Source organism: Panthera uncia, chromosome A2 (assembly GCF_023721935.1).
Source record: "Panthera uncia isolate 11264 chromosome A2, Puncia_PCG_1.0, whole genome shotgun sequence".
Lineage (NCBI taxonomy): Eukaryota > Metazoa > Chordata > Mammalia > Carnivora > Felidae > Panthera > Panthera uncia.
The window spans coordinates 135,969,721-135,995,764 of NC_064816.1; positions in this window are offsets into that span (position 1 = coordinate 135,969,721).

The following is a 26,044-nucleotide window of genomic DNA, read 5'->3' on the forward strand; positions in this document are numbered from 1 at the left end:
AGTCCCACACTTAGCCTACTGAGCCACCCAGGCACTCCCATTTAAACAGCCTTCTAAAATATAGTTAGGAAATACGGAAAGCACTTGCTTGTCATTTTAAAGATGGCTATTAAGGAAATCACTGTCATAAAGAGGTGAAGAAAATCTCAACCAGGAAATTTATCTCCATTTCAACTGACCAATTGATAATTAGTCACAATTCTCTCCCTGGTGCTAAGGCAAACTGGATAACCTCTTTGAGTAGAGCAACATGAAGTGAGAGCTATAAAATGCTTCACTCCTTTTGGCCTGGTAATTGCTACAATTAGGCAATTTTCTTTTAATTTGGAAATGGTTGGTCAATTTAGCCTGATCAGTGAAATTATCTACTTTTAAGAGACCAAACAACTAGTTGAAAGATCAATGTTTTCAATTTTCATGTTGTAGCCTTGCACTGACCATGAAGCATACTATTCATGAATTAATATTTACTGTATGATCAGACTATAAACAGAATCATGGACACTTGAAAGATATATTACACAATAGAAATTGTATGACATTGCTCTACTTAGTGAAGTTTTTGTGAAATCCCTTCTGTTGATTCAACATTAGATCTTAACTTCTTATGCAATGAATAATTTGTTCCATATTATGTGGTAAGAGTTTTGTCCCACAATTACATTGTAAATAGAAATTACAATTTATGATTTTTATAGTGTGTTATTGTTAATGTTGTGCAACTTTGATTTCAGTACTGTGCTTTCCTAGGGCCAGTTCAACCTTCTTATTTCAAAGCTCATGCACTGAACAAATACTAATTAGCACCTATTGTATGCCAAACTATATTTGGATATTAAGATAACAGCTGGGTATTGGGAGGTAGACCTTTTGTCATAGTGCAGAAGACAATAACAGATAAAAAAATAAGATAATTACAGATTTGGATAGCTATGATGAAGGAAACAACTAAGAGATGAGAGGAAATGTATCCAAAGCAACCACCAAATAGTCAGGGAAGGCCTCTGAGACGTTCGCAGTTGACCATGGATCAGGAGTTTGAGAATAAATGGGTTCTATGATTATTGGGAAGAGTCCTCTAGGCACAGATAATAAATGTTAAGCCAGGAAAAAGAGCTTGATCTTTTCTGGGAGAAAGATGAGAGCTCATGACTTATCTGGAGACACACTCCTACTTCATGCTAGAAGTCATAAGGCTCGCTTTGTGTAAAATCATCAAACACATCTGATTGAAGGTACAAGGGATTCATCATTCATCCAGGCCTTCACTTATTTAATATGTTTCCCTGGAAATACAAAAATCAAAACAGCAAAACCACTGCCTTGACATCTGGTATTTTCAGTGGTTAAATGACCTTTTAATAAGTTTGTGTTCTTATCATTTTCTTGATACTGAAATATGCACTTCATGAAGGATAAAACATGAAGATGAAGAAGGATAAAAGATGAAACATACAACGTTTGAATAATATTTTTCCTGGGTATAAAGAAGATTCTAATTGCCAATAGGTTATAAACTCTGACTTTTTAAAAGATTAATATGTAAATGGGACATCACACTATGTATTATGCTTTTCTTAGCCCCAGCTGAACCAGAGGTGGACATCTGATCCATGATGGACCAGGCAGATGATCCCTTACATGATGAATGGAGCTTAACCGGAGAGATTCAGTAGAGGGGGTGAAAGCCATTGCATGCCAAAGCAACAAACTACCTAAAATTTAGGGGGTATTAGAGAATCATATAATGCACAGAAAGTCAATTTGAAGAAAGTAGCAAGAAAATATGGCAAAAATGCAGAGAAGCAACATTAAGACCATGTGGCTCAATGAGAAACAGAGTGTGTGCTTCCAGATTTTCCAATCTCTATGTGTAGGATTGCTGTTAGATTCCCCCAATGGGATTCCTGCCATGGACACTTTAAAGCATGTGGGGCCCACATATCACAAACTCACACAAAAACAGTTACTTCACTAAAGAACTCAAGGATGCTTCTATCATTCAGTAGTTCCACACTGGCACAGCAAGACCCCAAATTCGGAACAGTCATTCCTGTGACTAGCACAATTCAGTCCTAGTCAAAATGCTGCTCTCTATCTCCTGCCCTGTGTCCTTGCAATAAAGCAGCAGTGCCAGTTGTGACTTTGACATCAGAGGGAGCCACTGTTTCAGAATGTGGGCCAGATGGGGGAAGGTAGACGTTCTTGAGTAAGAGAAAAGACTGGCTTTCTTATCAAAGGTTTCTCTCAGCCAGTATGAATGCAATAGACTTCTGCACAAGAAAATGTCATTTACAATAGTGCAGGATGCATATTTTTTGTTTCTCTTCAAATATTCCAATTTGTGACTCCAGAGGAATTCACAAATTGCTATAGTATTTAGAACAGTTGTGCATGGTGGAAAGGATCATTTTATAATATTAAACAATTCATATCCTATAGAAATGTATATAAATGTGAGTTATAATACACATATTGGTTTTTTTTTTTTTTTTTTTTTTTTATATATAACTGAGAGGTTCTAAATATTGTGAACAGAGCTGATGAAAACTGACATACAAGTTTGATGGATTGATGTTGTAGACTCTGGGTCTGGAGTTCTCTCTTGTCCAGCAAGAAAGCGGGACACAGGATTAAAAATGCAAGAAAGGCTAATGTCTGGGAGGAGACAAGAGCCCCGAGTAGGGACCTTGCTCCATTTTTATTAGTATCAGAAGGCTTACAAAAGTGGTGATGGACGTGCACAAAGAGACAATGAAATCGTGAACATTAACTTATGGGTGTGAGGGAAAGAGGGTTTTGAAGATATGCGGTGTGAGGGGCTTGGGTCAATATAAAACAAAATCCTGGCGCTGGGAGGAAGGTTGTTTACAGCAGACATGAGGCCCCCCTCCGTTTATCTAAACTGGCCTAGGGAACAAGAAAGAGCAAGCTACTTCAGGGTCAAAAAGGCACCTTTCTTTTGCTAATTACTCTGCTCTGGGAAGCTTCACCCTGCAATTGTTTATAGCCCTGTTTACCTGTTAACCTAATTTGGTCCTTCCTTCTTGTGAAAGCAGCTTTCTGCTATTGTACTAAATTGGTTGGGGGTGGGGGGACATTTCCGCCCTGAATACCTAATCTTGTTTACCTCATCTTGGATGTTTTCATCCCGAGATTCCCTATTCCTATACCTTTGTCCTATAGGGGGGGCCTTTGCCCCATTTACCTAATCTTATTTACCTAATCTTGTTTACTCAAATTTGGGTGTGTACATCCTGTGGCTTTCTAATTCTTTATGCCTTGTAAACTCATCAGCGCAGGCTCAGGGAATTCCCAAGCTTATTCCCCATAGATTGATACTATACAATTAGTATATTTTGCAATATTTTTGTGGAATAATAATTTTCATATGCAATCCCACTACATTTTAAGTTATGGTATATAGAGTTCTTGGTTCATTTCTGAGTTACTGACACTTCGTGTTGTCACTGCCTCATAAGAACAAAGTTTGTCCAAGTAGAAACATACAAATGTATTATTTAAGAACTACAGTGACTCGAGAGTGGAGTGGTTGTCTAATTTAGCATTACCATTGATAAAACACAAATTAAGTGAACATTTGACTATGACGACATCATCAGCAATTTTGCTGGGACAAAAGAATTAATTTTGTAGAATATGTTATTTATTGCTTATATATGTCTTTATTAGTCATCCAAGCATCTGCCTACCAGCAATATACCCGGATATTTACAATTATAATTAAATTCATTTACATGTGATATGTTGCCAACTTTCAGTTACGCTAAACCATAGGTTTATGTTAAGAAAAAAATTGTTATCAGGTTTGTGAAGGAGAAGGATCAAACGTATCTTACTTAACAAACATATTAGTATTTTGACATCACCTTCAAATATTCACTCATATGGTATAGAAGTCTCCATTGTACTCTTGTGCCATGTGCTACAGATATCAGGGGCGGGCCTGCTGTGACCTACTTTTATTTTTTTCTCGTTGAGATTCCTGTTGTGTCATTTCTATGAGACTCCTATTGTATCCTTTTAACAATGCCCCAATTTTTTGACTTAGGCTGGTTTGAGTGGGTTTCAGTTTTTTGCACTACAGAGTCTTATCTAAGGCAGTCACAGAGGCACATTTCATTTCCCATGTAGAGGAAGAATAAATTGGTTCTCATTTGAATAAAAATCATGTGAACCACAGTTTACCAAATTCTGATCTTCTTTATCTGGAGCCTTTTTTAAGAAATCAAGACTTTTGAAAGAGACTAGTGATCCTGACAAATTTATTAGTACATACACTTCTGTTCTCTGACTATTTGGATTGATTTGAAGTGTGCTATAGGGATAGAACAGGCCAAAAAAAAAAAAAAAAAGTTTTACAAAAAACAATAATTATACTTTGAATTCAGGTCCATCATTTTAATAGAGAAAACAGTCAGCTCAATGTATTACAGAGTATATTAAAAGCCAAAGTGACATTAACGGTACTTGACTCATACTTCAGACAGAAAACTAAATATAAACAACAGTAGAAAAGAACTTCGTGTAAAATATAAACACGGTTCAAAAAGAAATCTCAACTCTGTGTTTTGTTTTATTTGTTTTATTTAAGCACAAATTTCAAAGTGAAAACCCAAGAGAAACATTTCCTCTATTTATTTTCCTGGTTAAAACCAGATTGTTCACTGTTTGGAAAATGTCCTCTAATTTTGAGTCAGAGGATTCTTAGATCTGAAAAGATCTTTGTACAGTTCTCTAAATCCACCCTCTCACTTTAGAGAGGAGAAAATTGAGCTCAGAATGCTATACCAATTTGCTCAATGTTACCCAGACCATAAATGGAAGTTTAAAGTGTGCTTGTATTTTGGATTATTAAGTATACTCTTTGTACTTTCTTTAAATAAAAGAAAAAAAAATTTTAAAGTAATTATAAGAGAGAAGAAAGAGGGTTGATGACCAATTTTAGAATCCATTTCTGACCTTGTTATTCCCGAAGACATTACTGTGAGATCAAGAAGAGAAAGTTTAACCCAAGGGAAGTATCTTGGCATTAAATTCAGATTTGAACATATTTTGATTCCATCTAGCTCTGTGCATTCATTCAGATGTGAGGCAGATACTCAGATTCTGTCATTTGGTGCCTGAATGCCTGGAAAGGCAGTCTTGGTATGAAAAAGGGACAGAACTGTCGAAGTTTCGTGAAGCTTCATTTTTTTTGTGGAGTCACTATCTCAACCTCTTTCTTTTCCCTTCCTCCTCAGGGGAGTTAACCATTTTCATGAACTGTTTTATCACTTCCGTCTTTCCAAGGTGAATCCTTGCACATCTGCTTCGAAACCCCTCCATGGGTACCTTTTCGGGGACCTCATTTTTTCACACTTTTTGCTTGTCTCTCTCTAGGGGGTCTTTCCTGTCAACATCTGAATGTATTTCTATTTCTCCCATCATTAAATTCAAGCAAGCAAGCAATTTCCTCTGTCTCACCAAGTGGATATTCCCTTCCGATTCCCTCTTTCTCCTCAGGGCTAGGCTAACTTAAAGATAAATGTCTAATCTTGGTCTCCACTTGCTCACGCCCCACTCATTCCTTAATGTATTTCTTCTCGGGTTGGCCCTCCCTGACTCGCCTAACTCTAACTTCGAATCCTGAATTCCCTCACAGAAATTGCTCTCTACTGAAGTACCACTGGCTGCCTACGTGCTGAATCCCAAGGATCTTTTTCAGTCCTATCTGACTCCATCTATAGAAACACAGAATGTCACATCTAGGAAACAACTACATTGTCCCCTCCAGCCCCCTCAAATTGAGCACACAAAAACTGGAGCCATGAGACAAGGCATTCTCCTTGCCCACCACTCTCAGCAGCCCTTCCCTAGTGAAGGGAAAGAAATGAAATGTCACGTTGCCAGAAGACTCTTCTGAGTCTTCACTGTTCATCTGCCCGTCTCTCTACCAGAAGAAATAAATGAAAATTCATGATGCTGAAAGTGAAATGCTTTCAACGGGAGGCCAGTGGAGAACTGTTTTGTGGTTTGCATGCCTAATGAGTCTCATTCACGAGCTTTACGGTAGCTAGCTTTTAAAAACAGTGTGTGATTCTGGAATTTAAAAAATAATTTATTTTTACAAAGAAGAATAGATACCAAAGAACCAAGGAAGGTTTGACAGGAGTAAAATCCCTCTCTTAGTACCAGTGAGTTTCTGAAGCGGCCAATGCTCATACATCTGCGTGAATGAATTGTAATTACGGACACAGTAAAGAACTGAAAGATGCCTCTTGTTGCAGATGTGATCTATCAGCCGGCTAGATGGCTTTCTGCTGGAAGAAGGAGCTGTCTGGTCAGCTTCCTTCCTCTCTCCTCACAAAGATGCTATTTTTAACCTTTTACTCGGGCCAGCCTGGATCTCCTCCTGTTCCAACTCAAGTACTTTTAATTTTCACACTCATCTGGTGTTTCTCAGCTTCAGGAATTAGGTCAGCATTTAAATTTAGAGCCACTCCTTATTTAAAAAGTTGAGAGGCACTGGAGCCACGTCAAGCCTTATCTCTGTGAAGCATTCTGACTCGCTCTTACCAGCACTATTTGAGAATATTCTCTGAAATGTCCTCAGCACTTGCGAATTCAGTTTGTGCCACCGATCAAACGTCTGCTCACATGTTGTCTTGGAGCTCTTTTGTAGTTTTTCTCCATTTAGGTACGTTTCTTGGCCCACTCGGCTCATAATTTCCGTGAAGAACTTGGAGTCTATCCAGAAAGATGAATGAATATGGGCAATTTACTTATCTTTCCTAAATCTTAATCTGCTCATCTCTCCAACAGGAGTACTATTACCTGCTTCACAGAATTGTTCTGAGGATTATATGTTCCCAGCGTACCTGGCACGTGGCGGGAATCTAACACATGTTGATTTCTTATCTCCCTCATTTCCTCTCTTCCCTCCCTTTCTCCCGAGCAGCACCTCTTTCTTACCGAGTCACCTTTGGTAGATGCTTCTTTGTACATTCTCATTAGGTGAATGGGTATTACCGTGGCAGATGAAAGTGGGCACTTATTTTGCACGGTTAACATCGAAAACTGTATGTATACCTTGGGATGAGTTGTTCTTTATGATTCAGCTAACTAGGTGTACTAAGCAAACTTTGAAATAATACAATAAATTATTAATCCAAATTAGAGAGTGGTAGACTAGAGCCCTGGATTCGTGCCCGGAGAATGGCACTGCCACGTTCTAGGCATATGGTTGCCTGGCTGGGACAATGACTTTTTGTACGTGTGCCAAAGAAAACTTAACAATATCTGTTGACATTCTATCCTTCCTTTGTTTTCCCATTATTGGATGACTTTACTGCTCTATCTTTTGTGTGTGTGTGTGTATGTATGTATTTTATCCTAACTTATGCCAAGTAAAACATTGCTGAGAAAATGAGCAAGATGAAGGAGAAGGTTTCTCTTGTTAGATGGTTTCATGAAGTGTTCGAGCTGAAGCCCTCTATGGGCTGCTCATGAGTAGAGGTTCACACCTTTATACTGAAGGCCCAGTTTTGTTTCTACTCATGTTTACACAATGTGAAACACTCAGCAAGGCAGAATCTCTGTGTATGTGGAGTGTGTTTATTCTCAGGGGTTCAGGAAGACACTGGCTGTCCTCCTACACAATAAATATCTGCCACTCAGCTGCCTTCCACATATATCTGGTTTGGCATTCCTGGTACTGAAATCCTCAGTAGATTGGTAGTGATAAGTAATTTGTATCTATAATAATTTATATCACCAGCCCTCTAAATAGATTGTATGGCTAGTGATCTAATTTCTAGGCGAAAGATTAGAAAGCTGAATGAATCTTCTCAAATATGCCCAGATAGTAACTAATGTTTTTTTGGCGAAAATCAATGATACTTTCTGAGAAATATTTTTCTACTTAACAAAGTAGGTAATGTGATCTAAATTATAAGACCATATATTATGATTATTGAATTTAATTCAGTTATTTTCAGACTGAGTGGAAAAGTAATCTCTAAACATTTTTTTTTGTTTTCGCAACTAAACCCACATGCCAGTTGCTTACCATGGAGTTCATTGATAAGAGGCTGGGGATTACTCTACGAAGGCCACACTGAAACACAAACATGTGGGAAAATTTATTTAAGTCTCTTTCTGAGCACATTTACCTGGTTAATGGAACAGACTAGTGAGTTGCCACTTTGGATTCCTTAGTGGGATCAGATAAAGGATTGGTAAGCTTCAGTGGGGAAGGAATGAGCAGGGTCACATCAGGGAAAGGCTTTTTGAGGGCCTGGGAGGGGCACCTAAAACGAGGAGAGACAAACAAGACAGGCTTTGCTCATGTGCAGTTATACTAAAGGCCTAGTCCCTGCATCAGAGGAACCCAGCTGCTGGAAATTGGCATATGGTGGTGTAATAGTAAAGCGGAAAGGAAACTTCTCTGACAGGCAGGAATTATGGCTTGATCTGGGCTTTGCGTTAACCAGCTCTGATTCTGGACAAGCTATTATTTTGGATGAGCCTCTGTTTCCTCAGTTATAAAATAATTCGGTCAGGCGACTTAGGCCCCTCTTTCTACTGGTAACATTCTATGATTCTAAGATTAGCTAATCCTTATACCACATTCTCTATATAATAAGAGCATTTCCCAAATTTCTAGGTAGAGCTGGGGAAATATCCACTGTTGTCTTCTGAAGATTGATGGTCTTAACTTTCAAGTGAATTTTGTATTTCCAAGTTGACTAGTGGCTCTGTGTCAGTTGACTTGTAGCTACCACTGCAGTAATGAGACATGATCTGAGAGTATTAAATATTATTCAGAAAATATATTTTCAGAAGCATTCTGCACAACTTTAAAATATCTCTATGTTTGGGGCACCTGGGTGGCTCAGTCAGTTAAGTGTCCAACTCTTGATTTTGGCTCAGCTTACGATCTCACAGTTGTGAGATTGAGCCCCATGTCGGGTTCCGGGCTGGGCACGGAGCCTCCCTGGGAGTCTCTCCTTCTCCCTCTCTCTCTGCCCCTCTTCCTCTACACCCTGCCCCCAAGATAAAAATAAAAATAAAGGAAATAAAATACCTCTACGTTTGGTAATTAGAAAATGCATTTCAGATCACTATTAACAATGATAAATTCTGACCTCAAAATTCTTAAAAAAAAAAAAAGCTTGATAAGTTATTCTTACTGTGTTTTATAGTATACTTTCTTTTAACCTTGTAACTCTTGTTTTCACTAAAAGTGCTGATAGACTAATAAGTGGTTATACAATCGTATACCAAAAGTTCAAAACAAACTCTTTTTCTTATCTTATGGTTATGAAATCGCTTGTTCCTCCTGTTTGTTTGGTTTTATTAATAAATATTACTTATATTAAGAATTCATACACAATCCCCTGGGCTGATCATATGATACAATTCTACATTAAAAATTATCCCTGAATTGAACAAGAAAATTCAGAGTATATATATTAAATATTACCTTAGAGATGAAATGCATCATTTAAGTATGGAACTGAATCAAAAGAGATCTGAAATAGACATAGTAACCTACCTGAATGAAGTAACCTACCATACTTTCCATATGGAAAGTGCTAGAGGAAAAAGCTACAGTTTCCTAGATTGGAAGAAACATCAGCATCTGGTTATGCTACTGGCACAGGGAAAGAGGGGCCATATTTTTCTAATAGATTAAAATATTCAAAGGCATAGAAAATTCCCATAGATGAAGGAAGTTTATATCCCACCAATTAAACCTGGATAGAAATTATTGCAGAGCCTGAGAGAGGAAATGCTAAAGGAATCAGTCATAAAGTATTACAGAACCACTTGGCCAAGTTTCTGGGCCCTATAGAAGACATTTCCTTTGACAACACTCCTGAAATGAAATAACATGTGGGGATTTCAACTGAAATGGAGCTCTACCAGGGGAGTGTGAACGAGAGTAGGGCAGTTTTTAGGAATTCAGTCCTTTTCTCTCTGTGGCATTAAGAAAAAAGAAATTGCAAGTGACCTGAAATTCAATGAGACAATGTGACTGTTTCAGTGAAAAAGTTCATCTGGTTCACAGCGGAAAAAAACTGAAATGAGAGTTTTGCTGAAACAAGCAACATTTATAATAACCACATGAGATATTTAAAAAGAGGAAAAAGAAAAGCATTCTAAATAATTCTAAGAAAATAAGATGTAGCCAGAAAAATCACGGCAATTCTTCACATGTTCCTCCTTGGGAGCAGGAAATCGTACCACAGCTAAGAGGGTTGGCAAGTGTGGACACGGCAGAGCCTCTGGGGCCTCTGCTCCTTTCCTGACCTAGCATTATACAGCCTGGAGGGCTGGTGGAGAAGGACAGAAAGCCGGTGGGCCCAGCTGACATCCATCTCTAATGCAACGACATTATTTTGTGTCTTCTAGTCTAGACTCCTCCCAGGTCAGAGACGAGAGTTTTAGGTACCAGGAATAGCAGTTCCAAAATGTTTAGGAATTGTTGATTAGAGAAAGACTTAAGAACAAACAACAATAACAAAGAATTCCATGTCTATTTAACATGATGAAGTTATAGCAAAACCTATTTTAAAATATGTGTTTTAAATGTAACTTAAATGTTATTCCTAGTCCGTAGAGGAATGTGGGATTAAGACCAGGTATGTTGGCTTCATCCCTTACCTGTCGATATTCCTCTGGGCTCTGTGCTGGATCCTATTATATTCCCCTCTCCACACTCTGGGCAATGCCAGGTAGCCCAGCACTTCAGTGAGCACATGCCTATCACCTTCAAATCTGTATTTCTCTCTCAGATCTCCCTGATGAGCTTTAATCACACAGTACACACTTGAAAGTTCATCATGGATGTCCTACAGGCAACTCAAACTTAATAAAATAAAGTCATCATCTATCCCTTCTAAACCAAACCCTTCACTAAATTTATAGCTCCTTTGCTGCTGTGTGGAAACCCTGATTATCAGTGTTTTGCTTCTCCTCCTGGTCCTCTACTTTCTTTTCCAATGCATAATTTAAATTACGTTTTTACTTTTCTCTTATTTGTATACTTTGTAAGCTACCTTACATCTCTATTATGGAACAGGAATAGGTAAAATAAAGAATAAAAGCGGAAACACTCTAAGGTGGCAGCGAGGGAGGGCACATTCACAAGGCAGAATGTTCTCTCCAGGAGATGGCGCTCACAGTGTATTTTTGCTTTTAGGTTTCTATGTTGAGAAAAATTTCACAAGTTTCTTATATAGAGAATTAATTCGAAACAGTATGATGCTTCATACTTTATCACTTGTAAGACGGTTCTCTGGGCTACCAAGACTTTACCTAATGACTTTGTGTCTTATTTGACAGATGTAGGTAGGGTTTGGGGGTGCAATTGCTAGAAGGAATGACATTTTTGATGAGGGAGATCTGAGATATAAGGTGAGAAGAAGTACACACCTAAAAGCTGTTCCAGTAAACAGAAGGTCATCATCTTATTACTACAGGGTGGGAAGCATACGAGCTGGAAAGCAGAAGAGAAGATAGAGACGTGGGGAGAGGACAGCTAACAACTGAACATATGCCGAGGGTTATCTGAAAAGCTCAAGTGGTAAAACCATATATTTCAAAGGCAATTACATAAAGTAGTCCTGGCACTTCACTTCTAAGATGTATGATCATAGGAAAGGTTTTTTTCCTCTCTGTCTGTTAGCCGACTTGTCTTTCAGAGTCACAAAGTTGAGCTAGATAATATCTATGGATACTACGGTTCTAAAATTCTATGACTGCCAAATAGAAGCACAGAGTAAGGGGGAAAAAGTAATTACAAGTTTAACTGAGGAAAGATACAGGCTGAGAGAGAGTCTTCATGCCTTATGAGAAGGTAACCTACTGGTTTTTCCACAGAAGTAGTTTGTGGATGGATCTTAACTCTTGGTCACTATTATTAACTCTGGCTTCATATTTGGTTCCCTGGGGAGGATTCTGAATTATTGCAATGGCTGGGCCTCACACAGATCAACGAACCAGCATCCCTGGAGGTAGGCCTAGATTATCATTAGTTGTTAAAAAGTGCTCCAGGCAATTCTAAGAACCACTGATTAAGAACCACTGATCTAAAAAAACCTGGAAGATAGTAAAGCTAAAAACCTTTACTGGAGATAAACAACATTCCTCATACTTGAGAAAGATGTGGGCATAAGCCTAGAAGGGAAAAAGATACAAAAGAAAAAAAAAATAAAAGAAGAAAGAGAGAGAAGATACAGACTATAAATCTGGGAAGAATAATAGGGTGTCAGCTGGTGGGGATCCTACCAACTCAATGTGTCACCACATTCGGAAAATTTAATCTAATGAAGACGATTGCTCCATTAAAGAAAGAAGAAGAAACATTTTCCTTCACCCTCCATTCCATACCTTCAGCTCTGTTATCACTGTTGGGAAATGAAAATCCTGAATGTGGGAAATGGTGGGAGTAAGAAATAACATAGCCATGTTTTTATAGCTCACATCATGTTATCTGGAATCTCTTCTCTTTCCAGATGGAAGGGCTAAGTTTAAGGCATCTCTGCAGACAGTCTTCTTTCTATGATCTCTTCCTTATTGAACCCTTTGTTGAATTTAAGGTTGCAAGTGACTCTTATGGTTCTCTACTTGATTTTAGTACTTTGTCCCAAATAAGTCTGCAGGGGTTTTTTTGTTTTGTTTTTTGTTTTTTGGTTTGTTTAGTATAAGGATCATTTTTATAGCCTTTTCTCTCAGATTGCTTGGCTCCATTTTGAATGAAGAGAAACTATTTGTTGCCTGGGTCATTGGACGTGAGAGCACTAATAACAAAAATGTCATGTTGTGTATTTGTTTCTTTCTTTGTAAACACATAATATTGCTATTGTGGAAATCTCACTCTCTAGAAAGTTTATACTTGAGTAAGAATGCAGAGGAAAATGATAATGATCTCTCAGAGAAAACAGGATAAAAAAATTTCATTTAAAACACACACACACAAGTTTTATATACAATTTTAAGGGCTTCATTATGGTCTTGAAGCCATTCATGGATTTCTATTGGGCCCTGGACGCGGGGGGGTGGGGGTGGGGTGGATATACCCAAGAGGAATCTGGATTGGACATATGGACAAGTTAGTTGTTGTCTTTGACTTGTTAAATGAATATGCACTTACACGGTTTTGTATATATGAGTGAACTCTAAAAAAGGCACAGAAGAAGACTTGAGCAAATGAAGAAAAAAAAATCCCCTGTTCTTGGAAGGATGACTCACCATGATAAAGTTGTCAGTTTTTCCTTAAGTTATAATTTTAATTCAATTTAATAAAAATACCAGCAAATATTTAATGGAGTTAGACAAATTGATTTGAAAGTTTCTATTAAAAAAATTCAGGAGTAGCCATAAAAACACTGTAAAGGTAAAACCATGAGATGGACTAGCTCTACCAGACATTAAAACACACCACAAAGTCACCATAATTAAATCAGCCCAGTGCTGGCTCTTGAATAGACAAAAAGACTAAAGGAATAGAACTGGAAAAATAAATCCCAAAACAGACACACTACATATGGGAATTAGTATAAGATAAAAGTGGCATCTCAAATTACTGTAGGAAAGATGGACTTTGTAGTAAATGGTACTGAGACAACTGGGTAACAATATGGAGAAAAACAAAATTAGATTTTAGACCTTATGCTTACATAAGAATAAATTCCTATATAATCTAACCATACTATACACAAGAATAAATGGAACAGGGATAAAGATAGATAGATAGATAACCATACAAATAATAGAAGAGAACATAGGTAGATTATTCCCTAACCTCAGTATTAGAAAAGGCTTTCAAACTATTTTCAAAACCGAGAGGCCATAAATAAATTGATACATCTGACTACATAAAATAAAATTATTTGCATGCAAAAAAATACCTTTAACAAATTAAATGACAATTGAGGTTTTTGTGTGTAAAGAGATTGGAAATTGCCACTCTGTCTTAACAAGTAAAAAACCAAACAGGCTGAAAAATCAACTCTTGAATTCTTAAGAGAAGTGAGGACACAGGGCAAATCCCCAAATTGGAGAGACAGTCACGTGAATACAAGGGGTCACAGCTCAGTCTTCTTAACTGAGACTCATTTTGCTTAACAAGGCCTGTCCTCAGGAAAACTAGTTAACCAGAGGCATCTTCCTGGGGTGTTATCAGAGACTAACCAATCTGGCGGAAGGGAACTACCCATTCCAGCCTACTCTAGTCATCCTCTCCTACCTAAAGGGGAAGAAAAAAAATGCTGAAAAATACTTTTGAAGTTTATAGTCCAGAAGTATAGGCTCGCTAAAAGATTGAGATCTAATCATAGGACTATAATATACCTCCCCTCCCCCCATAGTTTACCACCATAATACAAAAGGACTATTTATAGTAGTTCCTTTTATTTAGTGTATCATGTCCAGTTATCAAGAAAAAAATGACAAGGCATATCAAATGGCAAGAAATACAATTTGGAGAGACAGAGCAAGGATCAGAACCAGTCATGACAGAGATGTTGGGATGGAAACGACTCTCTAGATGGGATGGGAATGTAAAGGAAGTATGGGAATTTAAAACAACTATGATTAATATGCCAAGGGCTTTAATGGATAGAGTAGACAGCATGCAAGAACAGATGGCACTATAAGTAAAGAGATGGAAATCTTGAGAAAGAACCAAAAAGAACTGCTAGAGATTTAAAAAAACAAAACAAAACAAAACACACTGTCAGAGAAATGAAGAATGACTTTGATGGGCTTATGAATAGACCGGATGTGGCTGAGAAGAGAATCTCTGAGCTCAAGGATATCGTTGTAGGAATCTTAAAAACTGAAAGTAAAAGAAATCAAAAACTGTAAAGACATAAAGGGCTGTGGGACAACTACAAAGTTATAATGTTCATGTGATGAGAACACAAGGAGAAGGAGGGAAAGAAACAGATGAAATATTTGAAACAATGATGGATTTACTCATATTAGTATCAGACATCAAACCACAGATCCAGTAATCTCAGAGAACATCAAACAATAAATGTAATAATAGTAATAATAATAATAATAATAATAAAATAATAATAGCAATAATCAAGTTAGGAATATTATATTCAAACTACAGAAAATCAAAGGTAAGGAAAAAAATCTTTAAAGAAGTTACAGGGAGAAAAAAATACCTTACTTACAGAGGAACCAAGATGAGAATTATATCAAACTTTCCTCTGAAACCATGCAAATAAGAAGAGAATGTATTGAAATATTAAAATATTGAGAGAAAAAAACCCCACCAACCTAGAATTCTGTACCCTGTGAAATTATCCTTTGAAAGTGAAGGAAAAATAAAGACTTTCTTAGACAAACAAAAATGGAGGGAATTTGTTGCCAGCAAACTTGCCTTGCAAGAAATCTTAAAAGAAGATATTTAGAGAAAGGTAACATTATATAGGTCAAAAACTTGGTTCTGAAGAAAGGAAGAGCATTAAAGAAGGAGTAAGGGAAAAAAAGCTTTTCTTCTTCTTTTTTTAAAAAATTTTTAACATTTTTATTTATTATTGAGAGACAGACACAGAGCATGAGCAGGGGAGGGGCTGAGAGATGGAGAGACACAGAATCTGAAGCAGGCTCCAGGCTCTGAGCTGTCAGCACAGAGCCCGACGTGGGGCCTGATCTCACAAACCATGAGATCATGACCTGAGCCAAAGTCAGACGCTTAACCAACTGAGCCACCCAGGTGCCCCATAAAGCTTTTATTATTCTTATTGCTAACAAATAAGAGTTTGTTCAAAATAATAATAGCAATGATGTATTCAATTATGTATGCTATGTGTATGTTATATATATGTATGCTTTATGTATGCTTATATATAAGAGGAATGAATGACAGCAATGATACAACTAATGAGAGGGAGAAATTAGGATTATTTTAATATTATAAAGTATTCACACTATCTGTGAAGTGGTATAGTGGTACTTGAAAATGGACTCTGATTAACTCTAAATGTATACTGTGAACTCTAGGGCAACCACTAAAAAGTAAGAAAAAAAGAAAGAAAGTATGACTGATATGTAAGAAAGGTGAAAAAAAACCCAAATGATATAAAATGCTCAGTTAAATACACAAAAGGCAGAAAAAGAAATGGAAAGCAAAAATAGGAACAAAGAACAAGAGCAACAAATAAAAAAACCAACAAATACGGTAGATAAAAATTAGATAAAAATTAGAATGTATCTGCATGACATGAAAAATCTCTTTAACCTATTGCTTTTTAAAACTTACTAAATTGTGCTAACATTCACAGGGTTAAATTTTGAAAAATTCTCTTAATTCTAAATGATATAATATAGAAGATACAACATTGCAGTTTCAAGCACTTTTATCTGCAAATAACTTTTTAAGTGAATTTTTGAAATATGTATTTGGTTGACTATCAAATTGAGAACAAAGAATGTATATATATGTTAGAAAGAAACTTGAGGAATTTGGTAAGTTTCGGAAAAAGAGCTTTCATCTTCTAAAATCATCTAGGTAGGGGCGCCTGGATGGCTCAGTTGGTTAAGCATCCGACTCTTGATTTGGGCTCAGGTCATGATATCAAGGTTCGTGAGATCAAGCCCGGAATAGAGCTCCATGCCGACAGCCAGAGTCTGTTTGGGATTCTCTCTCTCCCTCTCTCTCTCTCCCTCTCTCCCTCACACATGTGTGCCCTCTCTCTCAAAATAAATAAACATTTAGAAAAAAATAAAATCTTTAAAATTATCCAGGTAAAAATGAATGAATTATGGGGTATAAACAAGTGTTTCAAAATCAGGGGCAGGGGTTTTCTTTCTTTCTTCCTTTTTTTGTGATAAAACTTGTTGCTGGCTATATTTTAAAAACTGTATTTTTTTTTTTTAAATATAATTTATAGTCAAGTTGGCTAACATACAGTGTATATAGTGTGCTTTTGGTTTCAGGGATAGATTCCCACGATTCATCCCTTACATACAACACCCAGTGCTCATCCCAACAAGTGCCCTCCTCAATGCCCATCATCCATTTTCCCCTCTGCCACCCTCCCCCATCAACCCTCAGTTTGTTCTCTGTATTTAAGAATCTCTTATGGTTTGCCTCCCTCTCTGTTTGAAACTATTTTTTCCCCTTCCCTTCCCTCAGGGTCTTCTGTTAAGTTTCTCAAGTTCCACATATGAGTGAAAACATATGATATCTGTCTTTCTCTGACTGACTTATTTCACTTAGCAAAATGCCCTCCAGCTCCATCCACGTTGCTACAAATGGCAGGATTTCATTCTCTCCCATTGCCAAGTAGTTTTCCACTGTATGTATATACCACATCTCCTTTACCCATTCATCAGTTGATGGACATTTAGGTTCTCTCCATAATTTGGCTACTGTTGAAAGCACTGCTAAAAACATTGGGGTACATGTGCCCCTATGAATCAGCGCTCCTGTATCCTTTGGATAAATTCCTAGTAGTGCTATTGCTGGGTTGTAGGGTAGTTTCAGGGGTTTTCTTTTGGACAGAAAATAACATTTTATGAAACAGTTAAGTGACAGTTTAAACAACACTACTTAGGCTATTTCAAAGGCTCTTTTCAATTGAACATAGTTGTTCAAATGGTCCCAATTCAAAAAGATGGTAGTTAAAATGAGCCAATTTAGGTCTGACAAATATTGTTTTCAACTCTAGACATGTGTTAAAGTTGTTGATTTTAACACTAGATTGCCCCGTGGATGTAGTTACTTGGTTACCTTAACTACTTAAAACAAAACAAAACAAAACAAAAATCCATAGGTATATATGCTGAGAGAACATCTTTGAAAAACCTACCAAACAAAGGATTTTCCTTTTCATCTGGTATGATATTTGGATGCCGCAACAGGCAGTTATTTGGGTTTTTTTTTCAGATTATGAAGTATAAAGTTGGCCTATAATTAGAATGTATAAGCTCCATCTTGACCTCTATTCTGCAACACAAATTTATTTGCAGACACAGTGCAATATAATAACAACTACTAGTTGGCTTCCTCTTTCTTCTGTTTCTTTCATTAATTACAGAAATAGTTATAGGTGAACATTGGAAACTTAACACATAGTGGTTTTATTTATCATAGATGCATACTTAGCCCTCTGTAAACATGTAGTAGTCCTAAAGGTGAATATTCCTTGTTATTTTTCTTTCTCTTCTCCTTTGTGCTCAGCTACTACTGCTTTCACTATTTCATACTGGGTTTTAGACTTTAAACACGGTCTTTAACTTATGGCCTCACTTTCTCCCGCCCTTTGGACTAGGCATTTCCACCGGTATTCTGTCCTTGCTCCTTAGTTCTGTGTGAAGGACTCTGGCTTGGATTCATTTGACTACTATTTGAGAATTTTTTTCTGATTGCATACATACAGTCCTAAACTGGCTCCCTGCAATCCAAGTTGGTCTACCTGAGCTCATAGTGAAGGGAAGATTCTGCCCAGTGGGGTGAGTACAGAACCACTCAGTTAGTATTTTCTAGAGCATGAATATTAGTTTGGAAAAAAAAATGAATGTTCATTTCATTGTCAGCCTCTTCACTAGGACTAGCCTGATTATGTAACCAATTTAAAGGAACAGCCTCAGTACTGCTCTATCAGCCCTCACAAAGCTAGAGGCTCTATAAAAGTTAAGGTGTTGCAAGGCAGAGGTAGATGGCCCCAAATTCCAAATGTGAAAGTCCTCAGCTGGACCTTTTGAGGGAGAGAGTGCCAATGCTGCCACAATACGGTATCAGGACAAGCCACTCCAGACCTATTTCAGAACTAACACCTGGCACTGGAGAATCCATATCCCACCTAATATTACCTTTAAATCAGCAAATCTGTATTCCTGGGATTCCTAAGGGCTGATAAAAACCATAAGATTTGATAATAGAGATTCATTCATTCTGGCCTAAGAAACTCCAACTGAGATATTCCCAATATGAAAGAAAAATTTCACTGGATGCTTGTTAAAAATGGTAAGGAAGACTCTATTCAACCTATTGCAACGGGGGTCAATTCCATTGAAACAAAAGGCAGGAGAGTTTAGAAGCTCTGATGTAAGGTAGGGGAGGAGTACTGGAACACATTAAGGGGGAGGTCTGTTAGTGTAATTAGGCCATTTGTGTTTGCCAATCAGTGCTTATAAATTGGGCTTCCACTTTCTCACACAGACTTGGAGATACGGAAACTATCTTTCTAGATGTTTACATTTCTGGGAGAAGATTTACATCTCAAAGGCATAGAAAAAGAATTTACACTTGTCAATTTTCTAGAGTAAATCCTCTGAGTAAAGGGAAGTCAAGGGCCTATAGTCAGAAAGAAAGTGTCTAAAGTTAAAGTCAAGCTGAGAGGGTCATTAAGGGCATCTTGGTCAACAGGTGAGGGGAGTTCCAGTGAACCATGAAAGTACCCAGGAGAGAGGAAGTTTTAAGCCATTGGCAGACCCACAGAGTGAGAAGAGAATACCAAGTACCAGTCAGTTAAGAATTTCTTGCCCCCTTTCTTCTGTCTTGAGTTGGAATTGATGTTTTAACTGTTTTTATCCAATTCTGAAGAGTCTGGCCCAGAAGGCTTCTTGGTGGAAGAAGTGGAAAATCATGCCAAGTATTGAGCTTGTAGGTTAAGCCTAAAATAATACCCAACATTACTTTTTTCTCTCTGGTCCTCATCTGCCTTCCCCATTTATATATTTTCAGGTTTTATCTCACCCCTTCATTCTTCCAGACATCCTACTTATCCTGGAAGTCATCCAGCTTCTCTCCCTTCCCTTAGTCCACTCCACTGAAAACAGAATGAGATGTGATTTGAATTTATTATTTATTAAGTGTATGAATACAGTGAAGATATGATTAAAAAATATATAAGATATCATAATGTTAAACTTAAAGAAGTTTCTGGAAAGAAAGATTGAGGACTTGTTACTGCTGGAGTGGTTTGAGCCATTGGTGACTTTCAATTCAACATCACATGTTAGAGTAATAGCACAAAGCAGCTGATGTGCTTGGTCCTCTGGCTATAAACTCTATCAGTTTATGATGGGGTTTGGAGTGGTGGTGGGGTTTTGGAGCTGATGGCCAAGAAATAATTCTTGAAGACATCTTTGGTGCAAAAAATGTGATTTTATTAAAGAATGGGGATGGGGCCATGGGTAGAAAGAGCTGCACTGGGGTTGTGAAGAGTGACTGGTTATATACTGTGGAGTTGGGGGAGGTAAAATCAAGAGGAAATTTCTTAAAGGAATTTCCATATGCTAAAGAAGACTCACAGGTTACTGGAGCTTTAGCTATTGTCAAGCTAAGGTTGCTTTTCCCTCTAGCAAAGCATTATCCTTAAGAGTAGTGAGATCCTGGAGATTAGGCTATTGATAAGATTGCCCATTTTTGTATTATTACTAAGATATTTGTAAACTGATGGAGACTCTATCAGTTTAACCATTTGTTTCTGTCCTTTCCTTTGTTCCTGGGCAGCTAGGAGTGCATGAGGAGTGTCACACATATCCTATCTGGGGGGATAGGTATGCTAGTTTGTGCTTTGCCCTCAGCTTGCCTTATGCTCCCTCATCAATTTATCCTTCTCTTCCCGGGGGAAAGCACTGGATATTAGGAAAGTCTAATGATGTCTAATACCATCTAAAGATAGTCTGGCTTGTCAAGTTGTATCAGGATATTAAAGGAGAAGGTTAATGATCCTTGATCTATTTCTTTTCTAAAGAAACAAAACCAACTCTGGAACAAACACAGGGACAAGGATCCTCTTGGTTGGCCCTGTCAACAACTATATGATGTAGATTTATTATTCCTATTTTATGGGTAAGAAAATTAGAACTTTGCAAGGTAAATATCATGTCCATTGCAAATGCTGCACTGGATCTGAACCTAATCAGATTATGGCAGAACCCCAACGTTAACCACATCACTATCCTGGGTCAGATACTCTTAAAGAAAAATATTGCACTGTACACTTGTTAAAAATGGCATGGAAGATTTTATTCAAGACTATTGCAATAGTGGGTTCAGACTATTGCAATACAGGAGAGAGATTCAACTTTGAATATAATTGGGACAAATGTGGCTGTACAGCCAATGGGTAAAGTGAGAGAGTGGATGGAAAATTACTAAGTGGAACTTTGTTAGGTGCCTAGGGTGAGAAGAAAGAGGAACTTGATTAGACATCAAGGGTAGAGGGAAAAGGATTTTGAATAGACATCAAGGGTGGGGATTCTTGATAAACTTGTTTAGCAGGATTCCTTGCTAAAACTGAGCTCAGCGGCCCAAAGTGAGAGGTGGGGGTGGAGGGGGGACCCAGGAGACTGACTAATTTTTGGTCAAAGTCCTTGTCAATGCAGTAGTGAATTAAACAGCTGAAGATATTAGAGTTTAGAAGGAAAAAATATGTACATAAAATTGCTTTTTAAGTCATGTTACATAGAAATTTAGTTAATTTGTATATTCTGTTTTATAATGATAGGCTTTGGAAAACTCTTGGGCCTCATTTCCCAGTCATCTTGTCCTAATTACATTACTTTTATTCACAAGAAATGATAATATCATTGTGATATGCAGGAGGGAGGTAAAGAGGAATAATGTAGAAATATTTCATATTTTTTATTGCATTTCAATGTTTACTTCTTTCATATAGGTTATAGGGGAGCAAATATTACCACCCCAAGATGTGCCTTTTTGGTGTATTTTAAGTTGGTAATTTTTTTTAAGTTTGATTGATTTATTTATTTTTAAGTAATCTCTGCACCCAATGTGGGACTTGAACTCACAACCCTAAGATGAAGAGTCACATACTCTTCCAACTAAGCCAGATAGGCAACCTTTAGACTGGTTATTTTTTTTTTTTAATTTTTTTTTTTTAACGTTTATTTTTATTTTTGAGACAGAGACAGAGCATGAACGGGGGAGGGTCAGAGAGAGGGAGACACAGAATCTGAAACAGGCTCCAGGCTCTGAGCTGTCAGCACAGAGCCTGATGCGGGGCTTGAACTCACTGACCGTGAGATCATGACCTGAGCCGAAGTCGGCCGCTTAACCGACCGAGCCACCCAGGCGCCCTAGACTGGTTATTTTTAAGAAATTGCAGACACAAGAGAAGCTCTGAAAATTGAGTAGAAGTTACCGTTCTTTTAATGAGAGATTTACATGTATAGGAAATCTCCATTTGTAAGAGTGTCTCCCTCAGTACCAGAAAGATGGGGAAACTGTTAAATCTCTAGAAACTGTTATCAATGGAGAAGGCATGGGCTTAAATCTGGTAACAACCTTGCCCTTGTTTATTGTCCTTTTCCTGGTAACCTCCCGCAACTGACTCCCTATCCCCAACATTTTGCCCTTAGCTGGAGACTGTATTTAAGGTGATATCTTGGGCCATTTTGGGGAGTTATTCAGTTCTCCAGGGTCTCGTCCATGCATACAGGAGGTACACCTGTTATTAAACTTCATTTGATTTTCTCTTATTTTTCTGTTTCATGTTAATTTGATTCTTAGGCCAGCTAGAAGAACTCTGAAAGGCAGATAAAATTTTTTTCTTCCTCAATCAGGTACAACCCCATTGATGAGGGAGGATAAGACAAGTTAGGGGTAAAGTACAAGCTAACGAAACACCTCTCCACACCCCCTGCCCCCCACCACACACACACACACACACACACACACACACACACACATAACCAGGTGGGACATGTGTGATATTTTCTGGACACTCCTGGCTGTACAAGAACAAAGGAAAGAAAAACAAATGGTTGACTGATAGAGATCACAGTCATGCAGGACAGGAGTCTCCTTCAGTTTATGGATAACTTAGTAAACTACAAGAAAAAGGCAATCTTATCCACAGCCTAATCTCCAGAAACCTATAGACTGTTTCCTGGAGCCCTAATATTACCCCCATCACGAAGTAAGAGTGTTTGTTTAAGTGCTTGTCATGGTGATGTGGGAAACAAAGGCAAATGAAAAATTAAATTCCCTACTTCCTACAGCCTCTTGACAAGTCCTTGAAACAGGCAGAGTGACCTCCCTCTAGGAGCTCTGCTGCCTCGATGATGACACTTTGCTAGGGGCAAAAGGGAATCTTGGATTAACATTATCCTGACCCCTCAGAATCCTGTGAGTCTCCTTAAACACATAAAAATTCCTTTGCAAATCTCCTTTATCTTTACCCCCCAAGTATATGTTGGCAATTATACTCCAAGCATATGGCCCCCTGATTTACACCTGAAGTTTCATGACTGAGGTTTTACTAAACATTAGTAGATGACATTTTCCTAACAACAGCTAGCCCCTCAAGGTCTTGGAAACCTTGCTTTCAAAACTCCTTAGACACTGATACTGTCCTTAACCTCCTCCCAACCTGAAGGTATATAACCAGTCACTCTTCACAACCCCAGTGTGGCTCTTCCTGCCCACAGGTCCTGTCCTGGTGCTTTAATAAAATCACCTTTTTACACCAAAGGCGTCTTCAAGAATTCTTTCTTGGCTGTCAGCTCTGAACCCCACTATCACCCCAAACCGTCATCACCATTATCTGGATTCTGTGTCTATCTCGTATTTCCACCCTCCTTCCTTCCCATCCAACTTGATCTTTCTCTTTTTCTTCATTTCCAAATAGAGAAAAAAAGGAGACTTATTATTTCTTTTTATATCTAGAGTCCTAGTTTCAATTTTATTTTATTTTTTTCTCATAATTTTTAGGTTTTTAAAAATGTTAAGTTAGTTACTTTCCTTCTTTAAAATGTGTTATAGCAAGAGATAAACATACTCAACTATTTTAGGACATATGCAACTTTAAATTATCTGTGAAAGCCAGCTGAGATCTAGAAACATTGGTATGCAAGAGCATGTACTTGAGACTATTTGGTTTCCAAAGGTCCTTCATAACATCCAGTCCTGAAACAACAAACATCCTTTTGCTCTTGAAACTGGTTCAGGACAGAATAGAAAGAACAAGGCCTGCTGGTTAGAGCATTGGAGGTAAGCCGACCATTTGCTCAACAAAGCAAGGCTTTACCTCTCCAAGGCGCTTTCATCTGAAAACTGGGTTTGGAACCAAGTAGAAACAGGCCCGCTCCAGTGGGATTCATCACTTCCTGGTTTCAGATGGGTACAAAGAATAGACTCTTTTGTGTTTTCCTGCTATTCACATTTTTAGTCAGATCCGAAACTCGAGGTGTGCTTCAATAATGATGGCTGGTACACGTTTCCTTTTCTCCAACTGGGGATTCAGATTCTTATTTTCCCAGAGCAAGGTGAAACTGCTTTTCAACTCAGCACACTAAAAGCTGATGCAAAATAATATGAAAGGAACAGTCCTTCATAATGAGAAAGATAATTGGAAACATACAGTCTCTGCTGCCCCCTCTGAATGCCCTGTAATTTTTTTTTTCTTGGCCTTTAAAAGCTCTGGGTTTCTTTCTGAGGACAGGGAATAGAAAGGGGAGCTCTTTAGCTATACAGATACTGCTAAAATCAGATAATTTGGCCTAACATGACGTTCAGAAAGCCATTTGTTCCCCCTATTCCCATTTTTGTGTAATTAATGAGAACTGCATTGATTTACATATGTGTATTCTAGAAGTTTGAATACGGTGCTAATCATCAGAATAGACACGGTTTCATCTCTGCTGCCTTTTAAGAGTGGTCAGCCTCTTTTGAAACGGAAATAAAAAACACAAACTAAAACCAAAAACAAACCATAGACAGGCAAGTACTGTTTCTGCCTCCAAATGTGCATAATTGTCAAACTCCGTTTCCTGATCGGACCTACCCTTTCAACAAACCCTGCATGTTATGACCACAAATGCACATTGTTTGTGTTCAGAAGTGAGTCTGGTCAACTTGAAGATGTGGATAAGAAGCTAAAAGCAGGGGACCACTAATGTTTGGGCCTAGCTCATGCCAGAACACTTTTAAAGACCATCAAATTCCATTTTCTTTGTAATGGAAGCCACAATATTCTATATCCGAAAGGCCTCTTAAAAGGCAATAGTTGAAGGTACTAATGTTGGAGGTGGGCATTCAGTTCTTTCTTATCACAATCTATTAAAAACAAGAATCTAAAGATTGGGTCTTAATGAAAAAAAAAACGAAAAACAGAAGAGTGAAAATAATGAAGGACTGATAGGTGGGTAGAAATCTAAATATTAAGTATATGGGCATCTGATTAAATGCCGTACAAGGTAGTAACTAAGAAAAAGATATATTGTCTGTCTTTGAGGACTTCTTGCATTCTAGGCACTAGTACAGAATAGAGGAAGTAAAAGGATAGCCTCGCTTGTTATTGTCGAAATGAATATTGGCAAAGTGAAACAATTTAAGTAAACAGTGTGATGTCTTTTATCCAAGGTAAAAAAAATCCATGGACTGGGGATTGCAGGGTCTAACAATCTGTGGTGCTCTCTTCCCAAGGGATTTTGGGCGAGGGCAAGTTTTACAGAGTTTTAGAAAAGGCAACTTTAAAAATGGCATGATTGACTAGGAGGACAGGGATTTCCTTATAGGGCGAGCAGACCCTATTTTCTAGGGCCAGATAAGCTAGCTAAAACCGAGTTGGAGGATTGTGCTTGGTGTATGTTAGGCTTCCTTGACAGTGAGGCATTTTCTCCACCTGCAGGCTGACTCAGGTGCAGGTTTGTGGCATGGGCTGGGCCGCTGGGGCAGCCTCCATTTTGTGGGTCCTGAGGTACACAAATTAGCTTTACGATCGTAAGTCCTGAAAAGCAGGTGAACAGTAAACCAGAATTGTTCATTCTCTCTTTCTCCCTCTGCTTCAATATCTAATTCCCTGCTCACCTCATCCCTGTCTTTAACAGCACGTCTAAGGCTTATCAGAACGTACACTGACCCAACAATACTTGAAGACATAGAAAAAGAGGTGGTTTTGGTTTTTGTTTTTGTTTTTTATTTGTTTGATTTTGAAAGAGAGAGCGTGAGAGTGAGCAGGGGAGGGGCAGGGGGAGAGGGAGAGGGAGAGGGAGAGAATCTCAAACAGGCTTCACACCCAGCATGGAGCTGACCAGGGGC